The sequence below is a fragment of the Theropithecus gelada genome, chromosome 16 (genome assembly GCF_003255815.1).
Source record: "Theropithecus gelada isolate Dixy chromosome 16, Tgel_1.0, whole genome shotgun sequence".
NCBI classification, from domain to species: Eukaryota; Metazoa; Chordata; class Mammalia; order Primates; family Cercopithecidae; genus Theropithecus; species Theropithecus gelada.
In genome coordinates this window covers 68,969,665-68,975,695 of record NC_037684.1, presented here as the reverse complement: position 1 = coordinate 68,975,695, position 6,031 = coordinate 68,969,665, and the positions used below count along the sequence as shown (strand labels likewise).

At 42.7% G+C, this 6,031-nt stretch overlaps 1 long non-coding RNA gene across 1 annotated transcript in view; it reads right to left on the bottom strand.

The window, feature by feature from the left end:
- Positions 1-3,711: 3,711 nt before the first annotated feature.
- Positions 3,712-6,031, bottom strand: part of LOC112610041 — a 94,959-nt gene continuing 92,639 nt past the window's right edge. The window contains exon 3 of the long non-coding RNA XR_003116269.1: positions 3,712-5,910. This is a non-coding gene — a long non-coding RNA (uncharacterized LOC112610041). The remainder of the gene's footprint in view (positions 5,911-6,031) is intronic.

The window sequence follows — 6,031 nt, the reverse complement described above, 5'->3', positions numbered from 1 at the left end:
CTAATTCTTTACAGAATGGCATAGAATCAGGAAATGAAACTACATCTTATTTATCAACTTGCATGTTTAGTGATGGGGTTAAAGATCCCATGCTTGGTCCGGCGTGGGGGCTCACGCCTGTAATCCCAGCACTTTGGGAGGCCGAGACGGGTGGATCACGAGGTCAGGAGATCGAGACCATCCTGGCCAACATGGTGAAACCCCGTCTCTACTAAAAATACAAAAAAATTAGCCAGGCGTAGTGGCGGACACCTGTAGTCCCAGCTACTCTGGAGGCTGAAGCAGGAGAATGGCGTGAACCCGGGAGGCGGAGCTTGCAGTGAGCCGAGATCGCGCCACTGCACTCCAGCCTGGGCGACAGAGTGAGACTCCGTCTCAAAAAAAATTAAAAAAAAAAAAAAAGATCCCATGCTCAAGGGCCAGGTCAGCTGTTTCATGCTGCAAAACTGCTGATCCCTTTCTCCATCTCGTCTTCCCACACTTGCTCCCAGACTCTTGTGTTCACAGAGAGTGAGGCAGGTGAGAGAATGGAGCAGTGTGAAGAATCACACATAGGTGCAAATACAAGTCAAGGGTGAAGGGCTCAAAGATGATGGACAGACAGAGTTAAATTCATATAAGGAACAAAAGACCTTTTTTGGCCACAAAGAACTGCCTTTGTCCAAAATATGCTATCTTAGAAAACTATGGCATCATGGACTGAGGGCTGTTCACAGATGAAATTCTGAAATTGCATATTTAATTCCAAAAACATCCCCAGTTGATTCAACTCCTTATCAGGTTCCCACCTAATTATGTCGAATGTATCTCACTCTGCAAAAAAGGCCACTGGATGAAGCAACTTCAATTTTTCATGAAGAATTATAATTCAGGCAGCCCTCTTGATTATGTTTGATACCAGGCTTACAACTGATTTTTCAATGGTTGAGAAAATTGTGATTACGTAAGAACATTTGTATGGAAAGACTGTCTTTAATATGGCTAAATAAATATTTGTCTCACTAACTTATACTTGGCTCGGTTCGTGATCATAGAGATTTTCTGAGGTAACATGCTCTGTGAGATAAAAAGATGATTTATAACACTGGACTTACTCAAATACATGCATGGTAGCACAATACATAAGAGATTAATTCCTCCAGCAACTGCTTACCGAAGCCCTGTTGTCTGCTAGACACTAAGGATGCACAGATGAATGAGATATAGCTTCTGTCCTAAAGCAGTTACAAGGCATATGAATGGTTCCTTATAGGAAAGCAGGTTCTAGCAGCTCTACCATTACATGCTGTGTGCACTTGGAGAAGTTATTTTACCTCCTTGAGCCTCAATTTCCTTATCTATAAAATGGGGTTACTAAATCTTGTCTGATCATTCCTAAATCTCTACTAAGTTCAAATAAATGACAGTTAAAGAACATGCTAATGGCAAACTTTTGGCCTTCTCAGGTCTCATCTTAAAGGTAGAAACATGGATGCTCATTGGTTTGTCTTTTCTGGGCAGAATGATCCTCCTCTTTGTATTGGCTGGGCAACTTTGGTCAACCTTGGTCTACCTGAGCCTGGGCACTCAGAAGAGAAGGCCCTAGGGTTCCTTCATTTCCTGCTTCTTCCCTTTCACACATTCCCTGCCCACTATGTCACAATTTCCACTCTTACATCTGATTGTGGGACAGAAGACTATAGGTTTTGAGTTTGAGTGGCAGGAAGGATAGATCTTACTTTCTTTTCCATGCTAATTTATTGATTCTCTTCCATCTATTGCATTTGTTTAGAAGGCAGATACTTTGGACACCCGCCAGTAAATCACCAAATCAATAAATCTAATCAATAAATCACTCAACAGGAGCCAGATTCAGTCACAGGGACTGAATCTGACCATTCGTTTGCATTGAGCCACAGGAACAAGACCATCCATTTGCATTGAGGCTTTTCCAGGCCAGATGCTTCTATGCACACCATGAATTCTCACAGTAATTGAATTTTGCAGTTGAGAAAAAACCAAGAGAGTTTAAGTAATGTGTCCACAATCACACAGGTCGGCCTGCCCCCATGGTTCAGCTCCGTCTACTCTGCACAAATTGCCTCTCCACTGTCTCCAGGTTCCTAATGAGTTGTCAGATGACAGGTATTCACGGAAGCCCAGCTTCTGGGCTTAGAACAGATTTGCCCATCTACCATTTTCTGTCTCTCATAATTGGGTCCATACTTTGAATTATATGCAAACATCTCTTTGTCTCAGCTATCGGCCATTACTGACTTTGGAGCTGTCTGACGTTAAAATCGGAAAGAATTTATATTGAAAAAAGAGGAGGTTAAGGGGCCTCGATTCTGAATTCCATTTCTCTACTACTTTGCCGTGTGATCTTGGCCAAGATACCTCACAACCCGATCTTAATTCCTCATCAGTAAAAAGAGGAGGGTTGAGTTGGGTTTTACATTAGAGAGCGATGGAGAGTCAGCCGGAGCCCAGGTGCTGTATTTCCACCCCAAGTCTTTCACCAGCGGCTCTGTAGACCGTACACAGCCCTTTTATTGGAGGGGAGAAGGGAGATCAAGCTGGCACTCTTCTTAGTTCCCTTCTGCCCATTAGTTGGCACACCCTCAGAGAATAAAAATGCCTTTTCGTGTAACTCTAATCAAAACACACTTTGAAAGGGGTGCCTGTTGCCAAAAATTTATATTTATCCCAAGAAAAATTAGAAACTATTTTTGGATTATCTGCACATGACTCGCCTGCCTTGCTGCAGAGAAACAGAAATTACTTGTATGCAGACCCCTGTGCTGCTCAGGACACGTGTCACGAAACACGTGTCGCATCTCGCCCTGCAATTCTGCCTGTGGAAATGAACGTTCTACGCACCTGCTTACCTCCCTGGCAATTCCAAATTGTGAGAAGCTTAAGGGTATGGGAAGCACTCAGATCAATGTTTGAATTCTTGTTTCCCATGCTTCCCAGCTCTTGAAGCTTTGGGCAAGTTATTTCACTTTTCCGAGCCTCAGTTTACTCATATGTAAAATGGGTATGAAAATGCCAAATTTCAAGGTCGTTGTAAGGATTAATTGGAATAAAGCCTTGTTATTTGGTTGTCCCTCAACGATTGCTACGTTTTTTTCCCCAGATTTGGTATCCGCCTAGAAATAAAAGGTCTTAATGTACATTTAAGAAGATGACTAGAGGGCCGAGGCAGACGGATCACCTGAGGTCAGGGGTTTGAGACCAGCCTGACCAACATAGTGAATCCCCGTCTCTGCTAAAAATACAAAAATTAGTCAAGTGTGGTAGTGGGCACCTGTAATTCCAGCTACTTGGGAGGCTGAGGCAGGAGAATCACTTGAACCTCGGAGGTGGAGGTCACAGTGAGTAGAGATCACACCACTGGACTGCAGTCGGGTGACACAGTGAGACTCTGTCTCAAGAAGAAGAAAGAAGGAAGTAGGAAGAAGAAGAAGAATGAGGAGGAGGAGGAGAAGGAGAAGGAGAAGGAGAAGGAGGAGGAGGAGGAGGAGGAGCAGGAGGATGAGAAGAAGAAGGAGAAGACTAGAGAAATTAGAGAAACACTCACACGTTTACATAATCCTCAACATGCTTTGGCCAGGGAGAACTTACTCTGGAGAGGGAAATGCTATAGACAGCAGGCTGCAGAGCCGGAACTCAAATTCAAATGGCCTGTGAGTCAGGCATGTGCCACAGATGTTGAGAGCAGCATGAGGTGATGGAAATGCAGCTTAGTGTGGAATGCATATGTTATCTACAAGTATTCAGAGTTGAAAATTTCAAAACACTCTGTCGGTGCCGCAACCATGTGGATAGGCTGAATGAGGCCCTTAGAGGTCCAATTTGTAACTCCTGCTCCAGAAGAACATGTTACTCCATTCCTTCAAAAGCTGTCTAAAAAGATGAAAATGAAAAAAAAAAAATCACCACCCCTGGAATTTGTCCTTTCTTTCTTTATTCGTAGCTATTGGACTTTCTTGGTGCAGGCATTCATTTACAAGCATTTGTTAAACACTTATCTTGCACAAAACATTGCAGAATAGCAAAAGAAACTATCAACAGAGTAAACAGACATCCCACAGAACGGGAGAAAATTTTTGCAAACTATGCATCTGACAAAGATCTAATATCCAGCATCTATAATGAACTTAAATAAATTTACAAGAGAAAAAAAAAAAAAAACAACCACATAAAGAAGTGGGCAAAGGACATGAACACTTTTCAAAAGAAGACATACATGTGGCTGAAATCACATGAGAAAAAGCTCAGTATCACTGGTCATTAGAAAAATGCAAATCAAAACCACAATAAGACACCATCTAACGCCAGTCAGAATGGCTATTACTAAAAAGTCAAAAAATAACAGGCACTGGTGAGGTTCTGGAGAAAAAGGAATACTTAGACACTGTTGGAGGGAGTGTAAATTAGTTCAGCCACTGTGGAAGACAGTGTGGCGATCCCTCAGATACCTACAGACAGAAATGCCATTCGACCCAGCAATCCCATTACTGGGTATGTGCCCAAAGGAATATAAATAATTCTATGATAAAGACACCTACACATGTATGTTCATTGCAGCACTATTCACAATAGCAAAGAAATTGAATCAACCTAAATGCCCATTGATGGTAGACTGGATAAAGCAAATTTGGTACATATACAGCACGGAATACTATGCAGCCATAAAAAAGGACAAGAACATGTCCTTTGCAGGGAGATGGATGAAGCTGGAGCCCATCATCCTTTGCAAACTAATGTAGGGACAGAAAACCAGACACCGCATGTTCTCACTTATAAGTGGGAGCTAAATGATGAGAACACTTGGACACATAGAGGGGTACAACACATACGGGGGCCTTTTGGAAGGTGGAGGGTGGGAGAAGAAAGAGGTAGCTAATGGGTACTAGGCTTAATACCTGGGCGATGAAATAATCTGTACAACAAACCCCCATGACACAAGTTTACCTATGGAACAAACCTGCACTTGTACCCCTAAACTTAAAAGTTAAAACAAAAAACACTGTGGAAAAGATAGAAAGGAAAAAATATACAACAATATGGATGCAGGCATCGAATCTAGAGGCAAAGCATCTAGAACCAAAAATAGCATTTTAAGCTATGGAAATATAAAGAGATGGCTTCTGACCGGGGTGAGGCGAGGTGCTGGTGTAGGAGGGATGAAGATTAATTAATAGTTAAGGTGTCACATGAGCCCTCACGGGTTTTGACAGGCAGCAAAGGAGGGGTGATGAGTACATCCTTCATAAGTGATGGTTCTGGGTTTTGCTTGTCTCTTACATGTATGTTTCTTCTCTTTTGTCTATTGTCAGGTTGGAAGCCCCATGAAGGGGGTCCTCTATTTGGTTTTCCTGGTCCCATCAACGTTCCGTAACACCTATCTTAGTTTCTTGCTATGTAAGAATCTTTGTCTGGACATTGAGAAAATGAGATGCCAGGTTTCCCTATCAGTGGGAAGCAAATAGTCTAAGGCATTTGGGGAACACAGATAAAGTTAGTGAGATTGGAGTTGCGACTGAACGAACCTGTAGATTCCTGAGACTGCAGTTGACAGATAATGTCTCATTCGAGATAACAGTGCATGAGGATTTCCTCCTCAGCTGAAAGGAGAAGAATGACAGGCACACCAGTCCCTAATTGTCCCTAATCACTGATGTTTGCAAACAACTAAGAAGGAAGACCTCACGCATTACAGATCTTACCAGGAAGCCTTCAGTGAGATTATCAGCAGCCTAAGGATAAAGAGTGTTGATTTAACTGTAGGAGGATGGAGCTTGGGAAACTCGGCAAAACCAATGAAAGGGGATCTCCGTCCTTCTCCCGAGGCTTCTTGTCTTGTAGTGACAGGTCATGGTGCTTTTCACTTCAGCCTGTTTAGGGGCTCCAAGAAAGGCAAAGCTGAAACACAGGAAGGGATAATACAATTTCCTGAACACCTGTTATTTGCTACAAACCACTAAATGGAGTTCTTTGCCTGGGATAGCTCATTGACTCCTCTTAGCGTTCCAGGATTAAATGA